At 38.3% G+C, this 26139-nt stretch overlaps 1 protein-coding gene across 1 annotated transcript in view; it reads right to left on the bottom strand.

The window, feature by feature from the left end:
• Positions 1–26139, bottom strand: part of b3galt1b (UDP-Gal:betaGlcNAc beta 1,3-galactosyltransferase, polypeptide 1b) — a 113992-nt gene that overhangs the window by 32045 nt on the left and 55808 nt on the right. Inside the window, exon 2 of the mRNA XM_036567504.1 lies at positions 19486–19535. The gene's annotated coding sequence lies outside the window, so the exon portion shown is untranslated. The remainder of the gene's footprint in view (positions 1–19485; positions 19536–26139) is intronic.

Raw genomic sequence — 26139 nt, 5'->3', positions numbered from 1 at the left:
TGGCCCACGCTTTGACTTGAGATGCTTTAATCTTAACTGTATTAGTTTTGCAAAGATTTTCTGTTTCGTAACCTTTTTTGCAGGTGGATCACTTTGTGTCAAACCTATTTATTTCTCTGAAGATATTACCTCAGCAGTTGTTGCTATATTGCTGAGACAGGTTTTTTTTTTAAACTGAAGGCTTTTTCAACTTCAGCTACAACTGAAATGTGTGAGACTGCACTGCCCCTCTCTACAGAGTTTCTGCAAACTGTTAAAACATATCTGTAACCTTGTGAAGGTCAGTGGTCAAACTGGTGTAAAATTATGGACACCAAAGGTTTAAGAGAAGCTAGAAAGTGCAACAATCTGCAAAGCATATTTGATTTCTTTTAATGGGTTCAGTCCATCTGTTCAAAATCTTCCATCAACACTGCTGCCAAGGAGTCCTGATACAGTAATATGAAGTATATTGGTCTGATTTGATGGTACTGGCATGAAACTGAGTGAGGCTTTTGCATGAAACCAGTCCTGAAGCTCAGACTCCAACTGAGCACTTTATTTTCACATCAACCACCAGAGCTGCTGTTCTGCGCTTAAGACATGATAACCACGACCGGCAACTGCAAACCAGACATAGTAATAAAAGTTAAAACGTAAAATAAAACATGAGAGAAAGTTTAAAACATAACACCATTGAATGTGGTAAACTACTAAAAAATCCCAATGAGGAATCAAAACCAGATTAAAAAATTTAAAAAGCCAAAAGCATGTACAGTCAGGGCCATAAGTATTTGGGCAGTGAGATGATCTCATTTCTTGCTTCTGTACACAATCACAATGGATTTAAAAAGAAGCAGTCAAGATGTGATTGAAGTGTAGACTTCCTGCTTTAATTAAAGAGGTTTGGCAAAAATACTACATTAACTATTACAGCCACTTTTACATAGTCCCTCCATTTTTACAGGCCCAAAGTTATTGGACAGCTGATTGATAAGCAGTTTCATGGCCAGGTGTGCCCTGTTCCCTTGTTATTTTATGACAAATTAGGGCGATAAAAGGTCTGGAGTTGATTCCAAGTGTTGAATCAATTGGGAAAATTCTTAAAAAAAGAAGGAATGCACTGCTGAGCTCAGCAACACCAAAAAGCCTGAAAGACCATGGAAGACAACTAAAGTGGATGGCACAGAAGTGTTTCCACAGTGAAGAAAAACCCCTTCACAACATCTAGTCAAATCAAGGACAATCTTAAGGAGGTTTGTGTATCATTGTCAAAGTCTACAATCAAAAGACGCCTTTGTAAATGTAAATACAGAGGGTTTACTTCAAGATGCAAACCACTGATAACACTGAACAACAGAAAGGCTGCCCAGTTCTGGGACAAGATTCTTTGGACAGATGAAACCAAGATTAACCTGTACTAGAAGAGTATGGAGAGGGAAAGGAAGGGCTCATGATCCGAAGGATACCGCATCATCTGTCAGACACGGTGGAGGCAGCATTATAGCATGGGCATGTATGACTGCCAGTGAAATGGAGTCACTGGTGTTTATTGATGATATTACTGCTGATAGAAGGAGCAAAATGAATTCTGAAGTGCATAGAGCTGTGCTTTCTACTCAGATTGAGTCAAATGCTGCAAAACTGATAGGACCACAATTCACAGTACAGCTGGATAATGACCCAAAACATACAGCAAAAGAAACCCAAGAGCTTCTTAAGGCAAAGAAATGGGATGTTTTTAAATGGCCGAGTCAGCCACCTGATTTCAACCCAACTGAGCATGGTTTTCAATTACCGAAGACAAAAGTAAAGGCAGAAAGACCCACAAGCCAGCAGCAACTGAAGGTGGCTGCAGTAAAGGCCTGGCAAAGTATCTCAAGGAAGGAAACTGCATGTGGTGATGTCCATGGGTTGCAAAGGATTTGTCTCCAATTAAAAATGAAAAATAATCTTTGTATTTATAATTGTAAGTTTGTCCACTTACTGTGAAAATGGAGGGGCTATGCATGCTGTCTACAGTTCATGCCATTTTTTGAAACCGCTTTGAATTAAAGCTGAAAGTCTACACCTCAATCACATCTTGACTGATTCATTTCAAATCTATTGTGATGGAGGCAAAAAAATTACAAAAAATATGTCACTGTCCAAATACTTAGAGACCTGATTGTAAACATACTGGAGCTAGCTAAAATGCACCGACTTATTCAGATAATGGACATTAGTTACAGATGTACTGTACTTCTAAATCTCTAAATCTTGGACTGTACCTGAATCTTTCACCTGAGGGGCGATGTTTAAACAGTGGATTGGCTAGATGGGAGGGGTCTTTTAAAATGTTTTGTCCCTCTCCTTGTATGCAGATAGAGAACTTACTATGATATCTCAGTTTAACACATCCATTCAATAGCTGAGTGATTCCACAAGACTGATGCCAAATGCTGATTTGAATTTTTTTTATGTCTAGAAATCACACTTTATCCTCTATAATTTCAATTACACATCGCTCTTAATAAAAACAGATTTTCCCACATCAGTAAGCATTTTCATTTTTTGTGCCAAATAAGATGAAGAAGTCCAATCCCATCACACAGAAGTTGTGACAGAGTGGAATGTGATGGGGTAGAATAGTTCATGCAAAATTGGCTGCCATGCTTTCTGCTATTAAGGTTAGAACGTTTAATAAGAGTAAATTACATGATGTTTCTGAAAAAGACCGCAAAAAAAACCCATCAACGTCAGTCTAGAGTGACTGGATGGACGTTCTGTTTGGCATACTCCATTAAGGATGCAGAAAACAACAAATTATTAATGTTGAATAAATACAAAATTTACAAGCTTTTGAACCTAATCTCCCCGGAAAGCTTAAATGAGGTAATTTACTCTTCATCATGCCATTTAATGTGACCGTACATTACTAAATAAGTTAATGTGATGGGATGGAAGACAAACCTCGCAGATAAATTATTATATTTTCCTTAAAATAAATGTCTTTATATTCAATTAATATGTTTTCTGTCAACAGTAATATGAGAGAGTATTTATATTTTACAGACAATGTGAATATTTACATTCCTGTTGTATTTATTAAGTATCCTATTTTATTAATAATGTATCATTGTTCATCATTTTTATTTCAGTTTGTTTATTGCTCTCAAGACTTCTCTATTACTTTTATCTTTTGTTTGTATCTAACAAATGTTTCTTTTATTTGTATTCTATTGTGTGCTGTTCACTGTTTTACATACACCGCCTTACTGTTATTTAAATGTCTGTAAAGCACTTTGACCTGCATTTTTATGTATGAAAGGTGCTATATAAATATTACTATTATTATTATTATTAATAAAATTAACTTTTATTTTGTAATCTTTTAGACAGAACTTCAATAGCTGTACAACGACACATAAAATGCTTGTATACTTACAATTATAAATAAAAACACTCTTCTTTCACTTGAATATTTCTTTTCATACACCATGTTCAATGTGAACTTTGAATTTATATATTTAAGCTTGAAAAACATTTACAATTTAATGGAAAGTTTAAACACCCCTAATCAAATTTCAAGTTTTGTTGATTTTAAGTGTCATTTTTCTGCTAAGTTTAGTGCACAATTTCTGTTTATGAGTTTAACACACTGGAAAAAACAAAATATATAAAATGAACCATTACTTGCACAGGCCACATTTTACATTTTACATAAGCTAATTTCAGCAAATAAATAGTAATTATGTATTAAAATGTGCAGATGTGTGGAGGATGTGTTAACTTATTTTCACTTAGAAAATCAACAAAACATGTCAATTGAGCAGGGGTGCTTAATCTTTTACATATGACTGTATTAGCATATGTTTTTCTTTGTATAGTGCATCATATGTTGTGGACTCAAATGGCACTCTTCATGGTACGGCTCAGTTACCAACTTTATTTGTAGACCACTAATTTGTGGCAGAGCTTCCATTCAAAAGTGGGATGGCCTATGAGAATATGATGGATGAGCAAAAGTGTAAACGTGTTGTATGAGAGAGAGAGATGAAGATAACACCTAGCACACTTACTCTGGACAGCCGGAGGGGATTCATATGCAGTAGAGACACTGTGTGTGTGTGTGTGTGTGTGTGTGTGTGTGTGTGTGTGTGTGTGTGTGTGTGTGTAACCCATTTCTCAGTGTCAACCTTGAGGACACTAACAGAGGACAACTCTCTCTGTCCTTATGCACACACACCCTCTTTCACTCCTTCTCCATCTTTCTTCACCCACTGTCTCCTTCCTTATGTCTGTCTCTCTCTCTCTATGCTGTAATATTCCCATCCCTCCTGGTTTTCCTCATTGTCTTCTTCTTAGTGGCCACATACCAAACTGAAATGAGCACATCAATATTGTCTATTTGGCTCTTCATTTTATATATTGTAGAGTTATCTGCTTTTCTTTTATTGCATTCAATAGATCTTCCTGATGCAGTCCTGATGAGACTGAGGTAAACACACCGCACTGTGTGCTTTTGGATGGTGCTACCTGGAGTGAACTGAGTCTGTGCTGCTGACATCTGGGCTGCTTTTAGAAAATCACTATTATCTTATTTATTTACTTTGTATTGCTGGCAGATCAGGGAGAGAAATGTTATTTTAAGCAGCAAATTTTGCCCTCAATGACTGAATGAAACAAAATACCAATAATATATTTTTTTTTAGTATGTAGTGTGTCAACCCTTTCAGGAGACTTCAGTTTTTCAAAGAAATCTGCTTAGGTATTTTTCCACACCTTCAAAGTTCAGAAGTCAGTTGCATTTTATGCTTCTCACAACCCAAATAATCCCAAACACATTCATTGATGTTGAGGTCTGGACTCTGGGGTGGTCAGTCCACTGTTCTGAAAACACCATTGATTTACAAATATTCTTCTTTTTTGTCTATTTCCTTTTCTCAGTAAGGGCTTTTTGATAGCTACATGTCCTTTCAGACCCATAGTGTTAAGTTGTCTTCTCATAGTAGAAGGATGGACAGAAACACCTGTGGATTTTCTCAGATCTAAAGCAAGAGTGATGCTTGATTTTATATCTACAAATATATGAAGAGTGGCTGATTTTTGCACAGTACTGAATGTGTATAATTAGTGTGATAGTAACATCCATTCACAAATTTATTAGTCATAAGTTTGTTACAAGTTTCTTGTAAGTTTGGGTTTATTTAAGTCCCTGTACCTGCGTTGGGCAAAAACACTGAACATGGGGCCCTCTGCCCCTGGTTTATTCCTGGAGGCGGGTCCAGGTGCTGCTCTATGGTCGACCTCTTTCTTTATCTATTGCTCTGTCTTTGTCTCCTAATTGACCCATTTTTTTTCTAGAAACAGGACATCCAGTGTGTCTGAAATCTGCTGAAAGGGATCTGCAACCTTGAGATCAGAGAAAGTGTACAGAGCTCAATCATTTCATCACAAGCTGCAGCACTGAGTAACACATGTGTATACAGAGGTCTATGAAGATCTGTGCATTTGAGAGCACTGAGGGAAAAGAAAGGGAGTGAGAAAGTGTGGTGGGGTATAGCAAGAGAGGAGCATGTTGGCCCTGCGGCAAGGACCTCTAATATAGACCAGCCATCTGCTGCAGTACTGCTGCCCCCTCTGACAGCGCCCAGCCTGAACAGCACCACAGTGTACAACATTAGACTTCCAAATAACACAGCACACTGAACAGCTTAAACTAGAGATGGGCAATGTGACAGTTTGATATAATCACGATAAATAATGTCATGATAAGCTTTTCTGGGCATGCTGGGGATATCGATAGTTCAGACAGTGATCAACTTCACATATCATTGAAAAGACATTTAGATGAGGCTTCTAAGTCGCACAACTGTCTAAACAAATTTGTGATCATGCATTCTGTCATCATTTTCACAGTTTCATACCTGAGTACTTGTGCTAAATTGCATTACCCTTCTTGCTGAGATACTAAGCGTTTCGACCTGGAATGTATGGGTGGGGTTAGAAATAGCATAGACCACTGATTATTCAAACACAATCATCACAGAATTGCAATGCATCAGCCATTTCTAAAGACCAGTAGCCAGAACTGCTGTCTGTGATTCTTCATATAAAATCAAATGCAGAGTAAAAGGTAAATTGATGCTCCTTCATTGTTGTTGTTATTGTTTGTGTTTACTGTCAGCACTAGCATTGTATGAGAAATAATCTGACCAAACACAATTGACAGGGAACTCTGCCTACTTTCACAGTTGTGTTTTGCAATGAAACGGTCACAGGTAGTCAGCCAGGGTAAGGATAGGTCTTGGTTTAGATTAGTAACCATACTGTGCTGTACTGCATAGGGCCAGGGGCAAAAACGCCTTAAGGATCTGCCTGATTGTTGGGAGGTTGCGAGTTTGAATAGACCATAATTTGTCTTTGTCAAATTATCTTCAAGTATTGTGAGATATTTTTGCCATACCGCCTACCTTAGCTTCAATAATGAACAAAAACAAACACAGCCCCCATGACATAACCCACAAGCTCAGGGGGGTATTCCACATAGCAGGATTTCTCAGTTTATCTAGATAATTTAAACCCAAAGTCAAGCCTGTCCAATAGGAAAAGAGCTAAGGGGCATTCCCATTGGACAGTCCTCATCTTTGGGCTTGAGTTATCTGGCTAACTAAGAAATCCTGCTTTGTGGAATACCCCCCAGGTGGCAAAACATATAAACCAGAACACACTTTCAAAAATGCAAGTGCCTAAATGGTTCAGGGCTTGGATGCATTTTTTTATATTTCATTTTTTCCCTGAGGTCCTTTTATGACATGTCTGAGAGTTTATGTATCAAATATAAAAAACAATAGTAATCATAACAGTAAGCATTTTATATGACCATTTTCTAACCATGTTATCCCTTAAAACAGAGCTCACCAACCTGGTTCTGGAGATCTACCTTCCTGCAGAGTCAAGTTCAGAGGCATTAGCATTAGGTAAAGGGGGCAGTAGGCTGTTAGGTGCAAGATAAACAGAAAAAACTTGTGAAAACTTAGAATTAAACAGGATGTTTTGTTTATGTGTCTTTAAGATATATGTAAATAATCTCTGTTTTGATTGGCTACTCTGTATTGTGTCGTATTCCAAAAGCAATCCAACTGAAACATTCCTTATAACTTCAATGCGAAAGGGTGGAGGAAACATCTGTAAGCTAAAAAGACGGACAGATGTAAATGTCATGGTATTCATGATGTCACATAAACAGTGAATTCAAAATGGGCTGTTTGTACAACTCAACTTCCATATTTGGATCATGTATGCTGAATGGTACATTACGAAACTTACATGCTACATCAAACTTATTTCAGAAAAGCAAGAACATTAAATGATATTGTATTCACTCAATGGAAAGAAAGTGGGATACAATGTATTTGGGATTTACATATAGATGGTAAATCTGCGTCATTTGCAGAACTCCACAGAACGTACAAACTTCCTGTCTCACAGTTCTTCAGACATATACAAGTCAGAGATTTGTCACATCTGGCTAACTTTTAGACTGTTTATACACATAATACAGTAGATAATAATAGAAATCAACTGATTTAATCCTCTACACCAGATAACAGTCTGCAATTTTCACTAAATATGATTAAGACATATGGACACCAGTATAGAGTCAATTAAGCTTCTATGGGAAGATGAGTTAGGACTGGAAATAGAAAATGATGTATGGGAGGTCTGTCTGAAAAATATATAGATAATTGCTCGATAAATGTAAGATATAATTAGTCCAGTTTAAAAACCCTGCATAAACTGTACTTCTGCAAAACTAAGCTCCACAGATGTAACAAATGTAATGCCATGGAAGCTACACTGATACATTAATTATAGACATGTAGCAAGCTACAGACAGTATATTTAATTGCCTGTCAGAAGCATTTAGAAAGCATTTAGAAAGGACTGGAAACCTAATTCACTTTGGGCTGTTTTGGGAACAACTAACAACTCAGTAACCATGGAGAAACATGAATGACAAGCCATTCTCTTTAGTATGATTATTGCAAAAAAAATTATACAACTCCATCTCCAAAAAAGTTGGGACACTGTGCAAAATGTAAATAAAAACAAAATGCAATGATATGCAAATCATATAAAGCATAGTTTTAAAGGAAAATACTACAAAGACAACAAATCAAATGTTGAAACTCAGAAATTTAGTTAAATATATGCCCATATTGAATTTGATGGCAACAACATGTTCCAAAAAAGTTGGGACGGAGGCAGCAAAGGGCTGGTAAAGTTGTGTAATGCTAAAAAAACACCTGGTGGTTAATTGGCAACACGTCAGTAACGTGATTGAGTATAAAAAGAGGATCCCAGAAAGTCTTACACAAGATGAGGAGGAGTTTACCACTCTGTGAAAGACTGCACAGGCAAAGAGTGCAACAATTCAAGAATAATGTTTCTCAACATAAAATAGCAAAGAACTTTTGCTTTTCATCATCTACGGTACATAATATCATTAAAAGATTCAGAGAATCTCTGTATGCAAGGGACAAGGCCAAAAACCAGTATTTGCTGGCAATGATTTTGGGGCCTTCAGGTGGCACTGCATTAAGAACAGATTCTGGAGAAGAAAGCACTGCATGGGCTCAGAAACACTTCTGAAAGCCAATGTCTGTGAACATAGTTCGTCGCTGCATCCACAAATGCAAGTTAAAACTCTTTTTAACTTGCAAAAAATGCAAAGAAGAAACCATATATAAACAAGATCCAGAAATGCTGCCACCTTCTCTGGGCCCAAGCTCATTTAAAAGACTGAGGCGAAGTGGAAAAGTGACCCGTGGTCCGACAAATCAACATTTGAAATTCTTTTTGGAAATCATGGACACCGTGTTCTCCGGGCTAAAGACCACTCAGCTTGTTATCAGTGCACAGTTCAAAAGCCAATATTCATGATGGTATAGGGGTGCATTAGTGCACATGGCAGGGGTGACTTACACATCTGAAAATAAACATTTAAAAAAGGCAGGAAAAACGTTTTCCATGATACAGGCCTTTTAATTAGCACAGGACCTTTACATTATTTGAAGGTTCTTTAAACTTTAAAAAGTTCTTCACACTCACAGCTCTCATTTCCAAGAGCAGTTCTTTAAAGAACCAAAAGGCAAAAAAAGTGGTTCTTCTATAGCATCAATCCACAGGACCCTGTTTGGCACCTTTATTTTAAGAGTGTAAGGTAATTCATTAAGAGCTGGCCCTCTCTGGCAGTGCAGAGACCACACACCCTCAACAGCTTGAGCGTGTCCAGTGAGAGATTTGGTAAACAGTGGAAAGTGCCCTCTTGAAGCTCCAAGTGTATGATGGCATGCACTGTGTTGATCATGTTTTCTTGTTGCTCTTGATTGATAAAGCCTGCCTCTGTGAGCAGATGGCCAAACCAACTGTGCAAAAGCCTGGAGGTGCCAGGCCTTGGTTCAGCATTTGGGGCACATAATGGGGCTAGGCCAAGGGACGAGTGTCCTCTTCACTCTCCACTTTCTTTTCTTTCTCTATACCTAGCCATCTCAAGGAGTCTTTCTTTTTATATACATGCATATACATATGCAGACTGGACATGAGCATAGCAGGGTGAGAGACTTGCGAATGAGGAGCTATGGATGCATTGTGAATAATAACTTGTGCGTGAGTGCGTGACAGCGGGAAGCCGTATGGCAGTGTCCAAACTGTGATCAGCAAATTGTAATGCTAGTGTGTGAGCCTGTGTGAATGCAGAGCAAAAGAGAGAGTGGGGAGGGGCAGAGAGCAAGAAGAAAAAAAGCCACACGGGAATGCTTTTTTCATTTCATTCCAGGAGCCAACATTCTCCCTTCCAAAGCTCATCATCAAATGTCTGCTTCTACTCCAGCACTGATGCCTTTAAAACTCATTCATCCTCTTTATCAAGAGAAACACCTCCAGTTCAAACTGTAACAGTAAAAATCGATTCTCTTTTTATCATTATTTTCAGAGGCAGAATTCTAAACAGTGCAAGCTAGCAGAAAGACTTCTGAAATAAACGACGACCAAAGAGAATATGAACAAGTAATATTCAGAAATTTCACTAATGCCTGTAGGAACCACCAAAGAGCTCTGTTTTGTCAGCTGCAGTATTAGAGTATGCAGTAGGCCATGTGAGAGAGTCTGAGCGTCAGAATTTCACTGACCTTTTTCAATGCATTATCACAGCAACTTCAATTTGTCAAACAAGCAGAAACCAGAACGCCCCTGAATTCGTTACAACGGCTCATGTCAAAGTGACACGCTCTCCTTGAAAAACTCATCTGGCAGTGCTGTACGAGAACAGAGCACTGCTTGTACAAGAACAAAATGAACCCGTGATCATTTGCCCTAAGGCTATCAGAAGCAATTTCCCCTAAAGCTAGCAGAGAACAGTAATGAGTGATTTGGATATGATGCTATTCATCTAAGATCTGTTCCCTGGTCTTGCTGCATCATGTTTTAATATACCGATGCCACTGAAGTCCTAGCTGAACCTTTGGTAGAAGAACATTCCAAGCAGCTTGAGACAGAAGTGAAAACAACAGAGAGTTTCTTTTTAAATTGTCCTTGATAGCTTTAAAAGCTCTGCAGATGGATTATTACTGAAAGTCATTCCACGCTAACGTTACCTTCTCCTCAGTTGCCGTACCATACATCTTACTAGCAATTTACTGTTTCCCTGACAGACAATGACCTTTTAAATGGCACTGACCCCACACTGACCCCACAACTTTAGAACAGCATAATTGCCTCAGAGTGATTAAGACAGAGAGACGCATGGATAGACAGGCAGACACAGATTTTGTAAGTTATGGGTGGGACATTTGAGATTTCTTCAATAATTTACTGTGATGTCAATGTAAAGAACTCATTAAATCAACTGACTTGCCTCCACTTCATATTGATCCGTCTAAATAAATATATCAACTGCTGCTGTTAGGCTTGAAGCCTGGGGACTGATGAACTGCTGATTATTTTGTGCTTTGCCACTCAGTTTGAAATCTCTGTAATCTTAAGTTTAAACAATGCTTCCCTGTGGCTTTTTTCAGCCATAAAAGCAGTGCCTCAATGCATCTGAAAGCATAAATTCAAGAGCAGCACAACATAATACAAAATAAACAGCATGTTTAGAGGTATTCAGAAATAAGTATTGCCAATATAAATAAACCTGCAAAGCCAGAACTAGCCAAAGGCTGCATTTCATAAACAGGATTTCCTTACTCTAAAAGCCCAATTAAAATACACTACAATTCAAAGGTTAGGAACTGCTTGTTGTATCAATAAATAACTGTTAGTTTATTCAATAATAACTTAGCCAGTGTAGATTTAAATATTGGGTTAGTTTCTCAGATCCAGAATTTTAGCCTAGTCCTTAGCCTAGGCCAAAATTCATTTCTAATGAGAATTCCCTGTTAACACTGAAATTTAACCCAAGATTAAGGCTTAATCCATGTCTAGTGTAACGAAAATAGTTAACGCTGTCAAAAGTTCTCGCAGGAACAACTTCTCACATGCAGAACTGTACATGTTGAAAGCTGATGCTGAAACAAGTTCCATGGTAAAAGTTACATGTCTGCATTTAGCCTAGCAACATGGTATTCAAGTCAGCAGGTGGTCGATGTAAGACAAAATAGCCAATGAGAGGTACGAGGTAGTTGTACCTTATAAACTGTCATATCAGTACCGTCTTACTCAGTTTAATGTCGTGCTATTGTATATTTTACTTTTCTACTGAGAAACACATGAGACGTACCATTTCACAGACATGACTGAGAAGTCCGAAGTGCAGCTAGGCTAACCATGACAGCTGTTAGAAGAAGATATTTCTCTGTCCTCAGTGTTACCTTGACAAGCCAACATTATTCTACATCATTCACTGAGCAGATATTAATTTAGCTGGAGTAGAATATGATGACTGCCTCTCTTCTAACATTAAACTGTTAGCTCTAGCATTAGCTCATGTGCTGATTTAACCCACAGTGGCTTAAAGATTTCCCTTTGGTTTTGAATGCCCGAGGCAGCTCATATAACAAAAAACAAGCACCAGCAGTTTGTTTCCCGGACAAGGATTAAGCCTAGTTCTGGACTACACAGCATTCTGAATGGATTGTATTACAAGACTATGCTTAATTATTATACAGGAACTTCACCCGAGAAGATATTTAAGAGATTTGTATTCAATGTTTCAAGCTTTGGGAGCATCAATAAGTTAATAAATGATAAATAATATATTGTAATTGCATCAAGATTCAGTCAGCATTTTTTCAATACAAGGCATTCAGTATGTTAATTTTAGTACAAATTCATTCAGAGTTATACAGCTTTCTTAGTCATTACAGAACCATCTACAGTGATGTTCATCATTGAGGACATATCTAACATTTCTTAATTTTTAACAGCTTCCTACTAATTAGTTAAAACCTAAAAAGCTGCAGAGTAGCAGCAACACACTTGAATCCTTTTGCACATGTATCTTTAACAAAATTGGCTTAAGATTATTAAAAACAGCAAGCCCAAACATTTGAACTGTGATTTTCAACTTCTAAAATGGTGGCGTAACTGTAGACACCTTACAATACAGCTGGTCTACCTGTCCCTGCTTCACTGGTGGGTTGTTTTTCATGATTAGCTCCACTCTTTTTGCAACCCTGAAGAGCTGCTGTCTTGTAAGCAGTGCAGTGGGAGATGAGGACCAACTGGAGACAGAGGTACACATTCTCAGGAGGGCTGGGGCCTGAGAGACTGTGCCTGTGGTGCATTATTCATTATCCATTCAGCCGATGGTTACAGAATTCTGCGGGCTGTACTTCTCAGAGCTTTCTAAATGTAATCTCACTTCAAGGTCAATGACTCTGCAAAATCATTTTTTCCCAGGTCACTCATACAATCCTTTGGATTCTAAGCAAATCACACTCCTAAAGACTCCAATCAATCCCATGCACAAAATACAGCATGGCCGGCAGGCAAGCTCCTACAGCCATAAGCATGTGTTAATACATCATGACTAAGTCAAGGCACATACCGTGCACCTGTAACATTGTGCCCTTGAGAAATCCACTGAATCCCTTAATGTTCTAGTGAAGCAAAAATGAAGCATTACATACAGTCTTAAAAAGACAGTTCTTCAAGGGTTATTTAGTAAAGATTATTTAGAATCATGAACACTCAAAGAACCACTTGCATGATTAAAGGGTTCTTTGCATGGTGAAATGGTTCTTCAGGTTGAAGGAGAATGTGCTGTAGATGGTTCTATATAGGACCTTTTTTGAAAAGGCTTCTAAATAGCACCAAAAATGGTTCTGCTATTGTTATGATGTCAAGCTTGCAATAATAGAAGAACCCTTTTTGTGGTTCTATATACGTAATCTTTACGAAAGAACCCTTTAACCTAAAGAGTGTAATACCAGCACAGACGTATTAGCATTACACCAATTTTTGTGCACAAGAGATGAAAACGAAGTCAATCAGAAAGATTGGTTACTGACTCTGATTTCTTTACAAATATAACCATTTTATTTGCTATCCCAAACAATGATCCTTTACATATCTACTAAGTTTAGATATTTAATGTTGATAATGGTAAAAAGCAGTAAATCTGAAAAAAAAGCTTTCTTTGCGTACTTTTTGGACTCACAATGCCCTACATGCAGCATTTGACTACACACACACACACACACACACACAAACACACACACACACACAGACTCTTTCTAAGCCCCTTATCCTTCTGGGCCGTGGGGGGAGCTGGCAAAAGGTAGGATACACTCTGGACAGGTTACCAGCCCATCGCAGGGCTCGACTATGAACAGCTTTTAAAAAAATATGTTTTAGACTAAAAACTAAAAAGCTTATTGCAAACTATTGTAAAACAAAATCTCAGATCACCAGGCAATATATTTGCAAGCATTTCATGTTATAACTTAATAAGAGGTAGCTTTTAAAACCATAGTTGGTACCATGGCTCTAAAAGCTTAATATATCTTAATTGTTGGATTATACAGAAATCTGTGAGAAAAAACTGTGAAACTGTTTAACTACACTTTAACTGTAGTGAAATCAATGGCTTGTGCAGAGGCTGGGTTATGTATAGCCTTGGATCACCAGTCCTGCTGTTGCTTAATGAACAGAGCGCCAAGCCCTGAACCCGTATTTAGCAAATCCTCCAAATCAGAGTGCTGATCTAGGATCAGCTTTGCCTTTGAATACATGAATACAGCCTAATGAATACATGGTCACAGACCAGAGCTTACACCAACATACTTAATAAACATCGGCCCTGGCCCGGCAAAGAATTAGTCCTCACAGAAATGCCACTAGTGCTGGCTTAGGGGGACATTTGCTCTCTGTTTTCTCAGAGGACTGCGTTAATGTGCATTTCTTTAATTAGCCTCTATAATTCCCATCCAATTGATCAGGGTTATTGACGGATAGATTAAAAGTAAGGGGAGAGCGGTGGTAAAAAGGCCATTAATCCTGCAAGAGGCGAGAGTGATGGGAAAGCAGCAGCGTGGTACTGCAGAGGAATCGCTCGCCGTTCAGCGGCATCACACACACTGCTGTTCCAGTCAATAACTCTCACACTCAAATACAGGTCCGCTGTAAGTTAAATATCCTACTGAGACAGTGTCTGGCGGCAGGCCCCCTGATTCACAAAATTAAATATACAATGATAAAAAGCCACATTCTTTTAAAAATAACACACATTACAAATATTTGGACTAGTCAATGTCAGTGACTACAATAGATGTGCAAGTTACCCATGCCACAGGCACTTACTACCCCATAATACCATGACAGACCCTGGCTTTTGAACTTTACACTGATAACAATCTGGATGGTTATTTTCTTCTATAGCCCAGAGAACATTATTTGTCCATTATGTCCATTATTTCCATATTCAATTTAAAAAGTAAACTTATCGGACCACAATACATGTTTCCGCTGTGCATCAGTCCATTTCAGAAGAGCTCAAGCCTAGAGAAGTCTGGACATTGTTGACAAATGGCTTCTGCTGTGTATAGTACAGCCTTAACTATACTACAAATGGTGTTTATTGACAACGGACTGTAAAAATATTCCTAAGCGCTTGTGGTGAAATCAATCACAGAAGCAGGCCAGTTTTTGATGCAGTGCTGTCTGAGAGACTGAAGTACACAGGCATTCAGCTGGGGTTTTTGGTATTGACCCTTTACACACAGAGATTTCTAGAGGTTCTAGAGGTGATATTATGCACTCATATATTATTCTCTAAAATTATTGCTATTATTTGTTAAGAAGCATTGTTTTTAAACTGTTGGATTATTCTCTGATATTCTCTTCTGGCAAAGTGGCAAGCCTCGACCCTTCCTTACTGGGCCTTTCCTGGATGCTCCTTTTGTACCCAAGCATGACTAAATCACTTGTTTAAGATGCTTTCTTTGAACATTTCACTTTGTTCCTAGCTTGAAATTGCCCCATCATAACTTTTTTAATCCATTGATTTTGGCATGATCATTTGTCACCACATGCTTTTCTGAGTTTCAGTGGAAATCAGTACTCACATTGAACAACTGCATGTTTCACTGCAAAGATAATAATTAATCGTGTTTAACTGGATTTAGTGCAGTATGTGAAAAATAGAATACAAATCATTGTATACATCAACTAAGCAAACATCTATAAAAGCAAATATTGTCATACTTATTATGTATAATGAAAATGTTTGTCAGGATGTCGTTTTTGCTGTGTCGCCCACCCCTAGATGAAACCCATGGCCATTAAACCGAATAAACTGTCAAAACATACAACACCTACTGAATACTGAATCTCCAAAATACCTGTAAACATGTTTTAAAAGGAATGACCAAACCACTGTGCCTTACAAAAGCCTTGTTTGGGAAATCACTGAATATGAGCATAAATAACTCCACATTCCTGTTGTCGTGTGCCAAAATCAATTCCGCTCCTTTTAGCAGAGCTACTGAGAATAATCAGAAGGAAATAAAGAATGTAAGGATTACTATGATTAAGGTACACATAGACACACAGCTGAGCACAGCAGGGTTGCTACGTTTATGCGGTAAATCAAGTCACTCCTCTGAAAAGAGGAGTTTTAGGAGTTTATGAGGTCAACGGAAAATTATGAGGCCGTGACATATTGTGTATTCAGGCTGTCAAAAGCATTCAAAAGCAAACTTAAACGTCCCTGATGCTTTGATTTACCATTTTAACTCTGACTGTTTACTGCATATAATTCTGTATCTCTGGACAAAATGCTTGGAACTAATGTGAATTCTAAAAGCTGTGAGTGCTGAAGGAAATTAAATCAGTTTCTAAAAATTCCACTTGCTGGAGTTGCACCAAATCCTACAGCATGAGAGTCGAGTTTCAGAACCTACCATTTCAACAGTAGCAGAAATTACAGTCTACAGAAAAAAGAAAGGCTGCAGCACCAGAAGAGAAGTAAGACTGACTAGACAGGTCAATGCAAAAGATTAAAAATGGAGAATGTTCTTCTTGGAACGGACTGCAAATAGCCATGAGGAAGAATCCTGTTATTGCTTTATTGGTATTGCTTTAACCTATAAAACACATAAGCTGTGATAAATGTATATTGCCCAGTAAAAAGAAAGTTCTGTCCAGCTGACTGAAGAACAAATACACTAAGTAGCATTTAAGGCACCAGAGTAAACGTTCAACACTGCCAGCGGTATCCTTTGTGCACTCATGAGCACATGACACAAACCTAAATAATATTAATGAGCAAAACTATTAAGCATGGTGGTTAAAAGAAAACCCCTCTGCTGACAGACCACAGAGCCAACGCAATTTGCACCATTCCATTTTTAGACAACGAGATTTTAAAGAGAGTGAAATGAGAGCTCAGCCCAGATGAGACTCCTAAAGCGCTCCTGGTGTTTTAATGAATGCTAATTGTTCCAGCGAGCCAGCTGGGGATCATACCACCACAGCATACTCATGGCCATAAGTCATATGGTTAACCTACACGGCACCATTACCATATATTTTCGTTTCACTAATTGATCTTCATCATTCCAAAAACATTTATCCTTTCATATGCTTTCATATGATAATGAAAAAGAGGGGGAGGGGGGAAGGTGAGCTTGTTTCATAGTTCTCTGTCAAGTTTTTGGGAAGCTTAATTAGCTAACACTGAAATTAAATTTCTAATACAGTTAGTGTGAGCCATTTTGCCTGCATTATGCTAAGTGTGCACTCGATGCAGTTGAAGCCAGCATTTCTAATGGGGGAAATATAAATAATTTGTTATGCAAGTGATTCTGGCCAGTGCCCTGTGGTAATGACTAGAAATTAAGAGACAAGAGCTGTTAAAGGCCTTTGAATTAGTCTGAGTGGCACAACGTGCAAATGCAAGAGAGAAATGATGGTAAGAAGCAATGTCTGAAGGTCAACCTTCAAACAAACCCCATCTCATAAAAAAGTGCTGTTTAAAAGGCTCTTTTTGTGCAGCACATAAATAAAAAACTCTTGATGGCACCACTGCAAGATCATCACAGTTAAACTGACTTGTACTAAACTCTTTAGAAACAAAGATGATTTTCTTCTTCTAAAATTCAAAAGGTGTCACAATTACTGGCAGCCCCACGCTGAGTACATATTCACCCTCTCCTTGCCAACACCAACTGTCTAATAATGCTTTATGAGGAGCAAGTATCAATGTATCAACAATTTTTTTAGATTCTTCAACATCCTTCGTACTCACTTGTTATCTAAAACCTCCAGATGTAAAACCTCCTGGTGTTTGAAATAAGGCCATGAGTCCATGAGGTCATTTATCCTAAAAATATTCTCTTTGGACAGACAGTTGTTTGGGAAAGGTGCACTGTTGGTGACACGTTTAGGCACTAGGCCAGGGGTCGGCAACACGTGGCTCTTTCACCGCCCTATTGTGGCTCCACAGCAGAATTAGATTTTTAGGTAAAAATAAAAATCATCCTCTTTTGCAGTAAAATAAAGCTCTGATGATCGTTTTAACACAGTTTTAACAATAAATGGTATTAAACACTGGAGTTAATGTAGTCTATAAGTGCTAATTCACCAACCTTTAACCTGAAGATCAGCGTGCAGACTGCTGGTCATATAGCAACGCAGACAACAGTTTAAGGTTGTAAGAAAGGTTTAAGACGAACATCGAAGATTTGGAGATGAATGGACGTATTTGCATATATGCACCTCCAGCTGGTTTCCTAATATATTTAATCTGCAACTGTCAAACACTAAAAAAGTCACGAAACTGAAGTCAGCTTCTCTTTCAAATTTTCCTGTTCCACCTTAAATGGTGCAGAAGTTGCATTCTGGCGTCCAAAGCAACATTTAAGGTGGAAAGGAAAAATTTGAACAAGAAGCTGATGAATGAGAAGCTGCAACTGTGAGCTGACTTCAGCCTCATAAAAAAAACAAATGTTGAGAGACATTTTATGAGAAACTATTCTACTTGTAAGGAGAAGTTTCCTGCCAGAGATGTGAAAAAAGCAGCTACAGCTGAGCTAAAGCTTAAAGCAGAGCAAAGTAAGTCTGCGTTTTTGATCATATATTATAATATCTAGCCTATACTAGAACATAAACACATGCTGAGACATATTTACAGCCAAGATGGTAAAACATTACTTTAATAAAATGGACATAAAATGTTGTGGCTCCCAATGTGGTTTGATTTCTGTTGATTTTTGTTGAAGGACAAAATGGCTGTTCTTAACATTTGGGTTGCTGACCCCTGCACTAGGCAACACTTCAACATGATAACTGAGAAGACTATGTTCTATAGCTGATATCTAGCTTAGACTGCATTGTAAGCATAGCTACCTGTCCATTGAAATTAGTAAAGACCAGGTGACCCCGGATGCCACCAAGTCCTGTACTGTCCCGTTGTGGTCCTAGAAGAAAATGCTGCCTTTTGAACAAATTCTCCACTGTTTGTGGAGGCTTGTGTGCTCTTTTAAGCAGTTTCATCACAGCTCCAGTACTTTGAAACTTCTTGTTTGTCCTAACAGCGGAGATGGTGTGAAGCTACTGTCTGATTTATTTGTCATTGTCATTGGTGTTTTCTCTGATCGTCTCTATGATGACGGATGACTAATGGTGTTTGGGCTGCACATCACTTCACATTTATACTCAAGTGAAACAGGAAGTTAAGTGCTTTAAGTGTAAAATCAAACTGATAACACAAACAACAAAGTTTTTCTCATAGCCTTTTTGCATGTTTACAATACTTCTGAAGAGTGCTGCATTTAGACAAACTATTTGAAATGACATTTATCCTTTGATTCCGTGCAACTCATAATCCAACACTCAAGATTTTTCATATGCCTTACTGTACTGCAAGACTGCATCTCGGGTTTACAACAGTTTGCCACAGATTCTGAGGTGTTCATTAAATTACCTTAGATAGTGTAATCATTAAACATCTCACTGCCATGTGGAGAGTGACTGAATAGCAGAAGTCAGCTTTTTTAGAAACAGAATGTGACCCTGTACCTCAAATATCTGCGGCGCTCTCCACTCCATGACCACCCTCCTCAGCTGATCTGTGGAGACAGAGGTTAGAGGTTGTTAGAAAGTGTTTGAGACAATGACAAGCATACATAGAAAGGCAGAGGACATAGCAGATCAGAGAGAGTGGGAGAGAGAGAGAGAGGAGGTGGAGGTTGGCAACACAGAGTAAGACAGAGATCACAGAGAGAAAGGATGACAAAGAGAAAGATGGATGGAGGATGAATGACTGCATTCTTTTATGAGTCTGTCAGAGTCTGTGACTGGAACAATTGATTATTAGGCTTGGTTTGTTTGGAAGGCCCACTGTGACCTGTCTCCATGAAGCCACACTGCTGAGATTGATGTAGTCTGGTCTAAGTGAACGGAGGCTGTGTCCTAAAATAAGAAGACCTATTGCTGAAAGGAGCTCTTCATATCCTGTCTGTTATCATCCATGTGCTTCGCATTTTCCTCCAAGCTTCTGCCTGGTCCCAGGACTTTTTTTTTCCTATGTGCTTTCCTCTGAGCATGGTCACAGGACTAAAAACAACTTCATATGCATGCATGTACTGATGTGTTATAGCAGACAGCCCACTAAGCCGAATGAAACCGGAGAAAAATAAATGGAAAAAAAGCTAGTAAGTCTTTCAGCAACAGACTGAATTTCTCACGTGGAATTGCCTAGTTGCAGTCATTTAGAAAAATCAAATGAAAAATGTTTAATACACATTTGTTACCATCACCAACACAAGTTTTTTTTTGTCTAGAGACCACAAGATGGACATAGCCGACTCTTACATTGTATCAAAAATTTAGGCTACATTAATGTGCTATTCATGTTCCCTTCTTCCATTAAGTCTAATTCGGGTAATCCTGGGCTTTTCCCTTCTCTTCGCTGCTATGTTTCAATGCTGGCAACGCATTCTGCTTTCCGCCAATGTAAATGTCAAACTTATTGATGCATGCTATTTCATGGGAAATTAGAATGCCGCAGCCCTTGTCACAGAAAGGTCAGACGGAGTCTTCCCTAATGAAACAGTTTTTGACCTGATTATTATGTCTGTACACCCAACAGTGCTGACACAAACATTATACTGCCATCATGGCTGTTTTTCCCTCTTCATTCTGTGAATAAATAGATAAATAAACAGCGCATGTGGATAACATGCATCTATGATTGAACTGTCAGGGGATGCGCAGTCTTTACATTGCACATAATAATTTACAGCCTCCTCAAATATTTCCACTCCTTCAGCAGGCTGATATTTGAATTATCAGTTCAGTGCACTCTTTTGTAAATAAGCTGTCTTTTGCGATGATGAATGTGCACACTTCTCAGAGCCTCCCCCGAAAAGGCTTAGCGTTAATGGAATCACGTTTTGGAAAACTGAAGTGGAATTCCACTTAATTCTAATTTCACAAAGCTCCTCAGCTGCTGTGGCAATGACAGTAAACAATGTTATTAACCACTACTCACAACATGATGTATTCATTCTTTTTTAAACTTTGCCAAGAGGAACAGTTATTGCTGAGATATTAATTGCTCCTGACAGCTGATGACTGCTGGCATGAAACTGCAGGGTAATTAAAGAGGTAGATTCATCATATTTATTTTTCTGACAGTGGCAGGGCGACAGGCCTGAGTCTGGGAGTGAGGCTCCCAACTGAGATGAAACTGATCTTAACCACCCTGGGAAGTACACAGTGACCTAAACGGAACAACTTTATTCCTCCACACACGGCCTGCCTTCAGAAAAAGGTTACAGTAATATACAATACAAACAGATATGGGCAGGTAATGCATTTAAATGTGGGAGTTTTCAATCTCATGAATGTTAAACAGGGGGTGTAAGCTATTAAGGGGAGATTGAGGAGAAATAGGCTACATAAGACATTCCTGAAGAACAAGCCATCATATACCTTTTCATTTATGTAAAAACATTAGCACAGGCAGTGTGACAGTCCAGCCTGAAGGACGTTTTGCAAACACTGTGAGGCAGATTTACTCTACATCATCTCCGACTGAACTATCCGTTCAATGCAGTGTAAAACCTTAATTTTAACAAATAAAGCTTTCGAATGAGTACAAGCTATCGTTTTATGGGTTACGGCAATAGATGCACTGTTAAAAGATGCAACAGAGTGAGGAGTCGTGTCTAATGTTACAGCAGCTGTGTGCACCACAGATTTTTGGGTAGGCCTGCGAAACAGTGAGTAGGCAAACTTGGCAGATACAATTTCCAAACATGGTTTGTCTCGCAAAGTCATAATATCTTGCTACAGGCTATAGCTAACAACTGTGCGGTCATCATCCTACCACTTCCAATGCTTCCAATGTCTTGATACAAAACAATAGTAAATCAACCAAACTGGATGCACATGAACACAAGCAACACTGCATCGCGCTTCACAGCCACTTTTGCCCGATTTAGACAACAAGGCCAAGTTAAAATCAGATAGTAGAGAAGTACAAAGGCAAGGAAAAAAAACAGCAAACCTAAGCCTAATCATCCCAGGCTAAAGCATACTGGCACAGCAGGCATGAAAAATAAAAAAATAATATCCAACCTGCTCTGTGGCTATGCCCCTGCCCTTTACTACTAGCATGTAAAAATGCTTCAAACTTGACAACTATTCTCATGCTGAGTTCACAACGTTGGCACAGTGACAACACAGAAAAGATGGAAACATGGGAAAAAAATTCAGGAGGACGCTCTGTGCTTTTTAATTTTTGTTGTACAATACTGGGTGATCCTGGACTTCAACAATGAGATGTTTGGCATTCACGGCTCTCAAAAATGAACTCTCTTGAATTTTACATCATTGCAAAACAATGGAATATGTTTTGGCGTCATCCATCTACCGCCAACATACTAAACACAGCATTGTTGTTAGTGTTATGTGTAAAATGTGTAAAGCAATAGGGGTTACTATCACAAAAAACCGCCCTTGCCCTGAGAAGCTTTTAAAGGATCTCATTATATACAGTTTTGTTTTTGTGGGCCTACGTAGGAGAAGCTGTTCAGGGAACCCTGACTGTTTCTCTAACAGCCTTACAGTGCAGAAAAAAATTGCAGATTTGATGTAAGTCGCTATTATTATTTCGTCATTTTATTTTGCAATTTTTACAATAATGAATAGGGAATTTGTAAAATTGTTGCCATTTGCAAAAAGGAAAGGTTAGATTACTCCTTAATAAGGGTGTGTATTTGCTGCACATCCTGTAAGAAACATACTATTTTAATTATGATATATTGTCATTGCAATATCCAACAGAGTTTTATCAAGATAGCCCTAATATCTAGTATCGTTTCCCAGACCTTTTGGCAGTAACATTTAGGCAATATGAGCATACATAATTAACCTAAACTTTTTTTATTTAAAATACACATACATTTCTAACACAGGCACATCATTTTTCTAGTCAGGAAGTCACAGCACATTCAGCTGCTGAATACTAGCTGCATTGACCTGTCTTTGTTCTTCCAACAATAAAGCTGACTCATTTTTAAGTTCTATTCCTTCCTTTTATTTTTGCTAAACTGCTATTAAAAAGCATCCAGCGCTGAGAGGAAGCTGGCCACCACAGGTAGAATGTGACAGTTCAGCACCACGGACAGCTCTTTATTTCTAATACAGGCTCATCATTTTCAAGATTCAAGATTCTTTGTCATTGCACAGGGTGCAAAGAAATTGAAGTCACAGCACATTCAGTTGCTGAATACTAGCTGCATTGACTTGTCTTTGTTCTTCCAAACACAAGGCTGACTCATTTTTAAGCACTATTCCTTCCTTTTGTTTTTGCTAAACTGCTAATAATGAGCAGCATCGCTGAGAGGAAGCTGGCCACCTAAGGTAGAATGTGCCAGTTCAGCACCATGGACAGCTTTTCAGCTCTGGCCCTGGGAGCGCACCTTAGGTGGGCCATCACCATGGAGAGCTCCCCAGCGGCGAGGCTGGAAGCACACCTGGGTCTGCTGCTGCAATCAACACACATGGAGCCACTCCAGCCAATCAAGAGATATTCAGAACACACTCTGCTACTTTTCACCATCTTTTTTTTTTACAGGAGAACTGAAGGATGACTACGTCACATAAACTAAATGTCAAATCCTGCCATAAGCTCTGACAACTCCCTAGTGGCAGCCAAAAAATGCCAAGGAAAAGCTTTTTGTTTATTTTCTTTCCGTCATGTTTTATCACTTTAATGTACGGCCCACTAGTACAAGCTCCCCCTGCGTCTGCTTGCTTTGGATCTGCTAACACAGCAGTTCTACACAGCCCAAGATTGCTAGGGAATTATTGGTCCATATTGATGATTACTAAACTAGGAGGCCCCAACAAATCAATAACTATATCTGACTCGAAAATCCAGCATCTAGCTTTACCATAGCTCTGATTAAAAATAGAACACTGTGAAATGTTTTTGTGGTTCAGACAATTGTCAGAAAAACAAAACAACCAAAACAACCAAAATCAATATACTCAAGTTAATAGTATGTACCGTGCCCTTTAGAATTATTCTTGGTGAAGATGAGCAAAAATTGTTTTCTTTTTTATCAGCTTGAGCTCACATAGAAATGGGAACATATGTTATCTACCCTACACGTTTAATAAAGGGTCCTAAATGGATATACAGTCAGAATATACAGTGGTAGGAAAAACTCTCATTATGTGGAGGTTCTTTAAACTTTTAAAAGTTATTCTCACTTACACATCTCATTTACAGCCATGATTTATTGAAGAATCATCCATTGAAAGCTTCTCTAGGAAACCAAATGTGGTTCTATCATGGCATCGATCCAAAGAACCTTCTCTGACACCTTTATTTTTAAGCATGAAGACACGTTTAGAAAAGTACCATGTGCTGTGTTTTTGAGGTTTTCTGATTAAATATTTTACCTAACTGAAAAGTTGCTCTCACTCATATTTTTAATGAGATCAAGCTGATGAACTACAGTCAGCATTTTTCATAGTCTCATTTGGTTATGTTTATGAAGTATGCTAAAAATTCTGGAGGTACTTATTAGAAAAAGCTCATGGCAGAATGGGAAGTAGGGGTGCTGAGGGGGCTACAGCAACCCTGGATTTCTAGAGTAAAAGTTTAGTAGGAGTTGTAGTTCTTTGCACCCAAAGTGGCCTAATAATGTCTAACCTTAAAAAAAAAAATCAACTATAATTTCTCCCACTCAGTGAGAGTTTGACTATTGAATCCTCAGCGTGTAGCTTTGCTACAGGAGTGACAAAATCAGCTATTGCACCACACATCAAAAATCTGATTGGTCATTGCTTAGCTCATTTGCAAAAAATTCATCTAGAGCAAGAGAGAGCAGAGTGAGTATGTTATGCATCAGCTGTTTGATACATCAGTTGTATGTCACAACACAGCATGTTATGGCATGTTCTGTGTCATTTTGCCAGACGTCACTGTGAAGTCAAAACACCTTCCTGCGTCTCTGGCTCACAGGCACTGACTGAAGAACTGAATAGCTGTGAAATTCTCCATTCAGAGGACACACAAGAAAGGAGTGAGCCATGATGGGAAGAGGTAAATACAGCAAGACCCTCTCTCTCTTTCTGCACCTCTCCCTCTCTCAACCTTTTACACATCTTCACTTCAAGGACAAGGGGTGGAGGTGGGGGGTAAGGAGAGAAGAGAGCGATAACAGAAAGAGGGAGGAAGAGTGATGGGACAAAATGGAGGGAGGGGAGAAAAAAAAGACAGAAGACAGTAAGAATACACAGGTGAAAGTTGCTGCTGCTACATTGCACAGTGATCAATGCTACACTTGATTGACTTGAATAGGGTATTAGTAAATGCGTTTTTACTATGGTTTGCTTTTTTTGTTATTTATTTGCAAAATGTTTTGAAATACACAAAAAATACAAAAATCACAAATAATACACAGAGCAGAGAGACTCAAAAACCCTGATAGGCTTATGTAAAGTCTCCATCTAAATAATATAAAAAATTCACAATTAAATTAAAGAAAACACAAAATTACATAAGAACATAATAATAACATAAAGGGGACATCAAATAACTATAATATTATCAACATCAACAATGTGTGTGCGAATGCATAAGAAATTAACACGTAAAATTCTACACGTTAATACATCCATATTACGTCCTGAGCAACAGTAATGATGGGTTTTGCCATTTGCAAACATTATTGGAGAAAGAATGTTTGAGACATTAGACAAGTGTTATTATAAGTCTATTATAAGCAAGTAATAACGGTTCAGGAATAGATCCCTGTGGAACACAGAGTTATCTAACTTTGCTGGAATAGCAACCCTTAACACAAGCAAACTGCTTCCTGTTTGAGATATAGTTTTTAATCAATTATATGTAATATCATAAAAAACATTTATGCAACTTTTTCAATAAAATGATTATCTGCATCAAAAGCTTTTGGACGGTCAAAGAAAATACTACAAGTAAATTCATTTCTTTCAAGTGCAGAGGTAACTTCGTGAGGTGAAGCAGAGCCATATAAGTGAAGTGATTTTTCCAAATACCATATTGACGTTTATAAAGAACTGAATTAGAGTCTCTATGTTATTTTTTCTAATATCTTTGAAGAACATGGCAAAATAGTTATTAAAACATGGATCATCGGCTCTAAACATAGGAACCATTGGCAACTTTTA

Source organism: Colossoma macropomum, unplaced genomic scaffold, assembly GCF_904425465.1.
Source record: "Colossoma macropomum unplaced genomic scaffold, Colossoma_macropomum, whole genome shotgun sequence".
Lineage (NCBI taxonomy): Eukaryota > Metazoa > Chordata > Actinopteri > Characiformes > Serrasalmidae > Colossoma > Colossoma macropomum.
The sequence above is the reverse complement of the archived record's forward strand: the minus strand, read 5'-3'. Positions and strand labels throughout refer to the sequence as shown.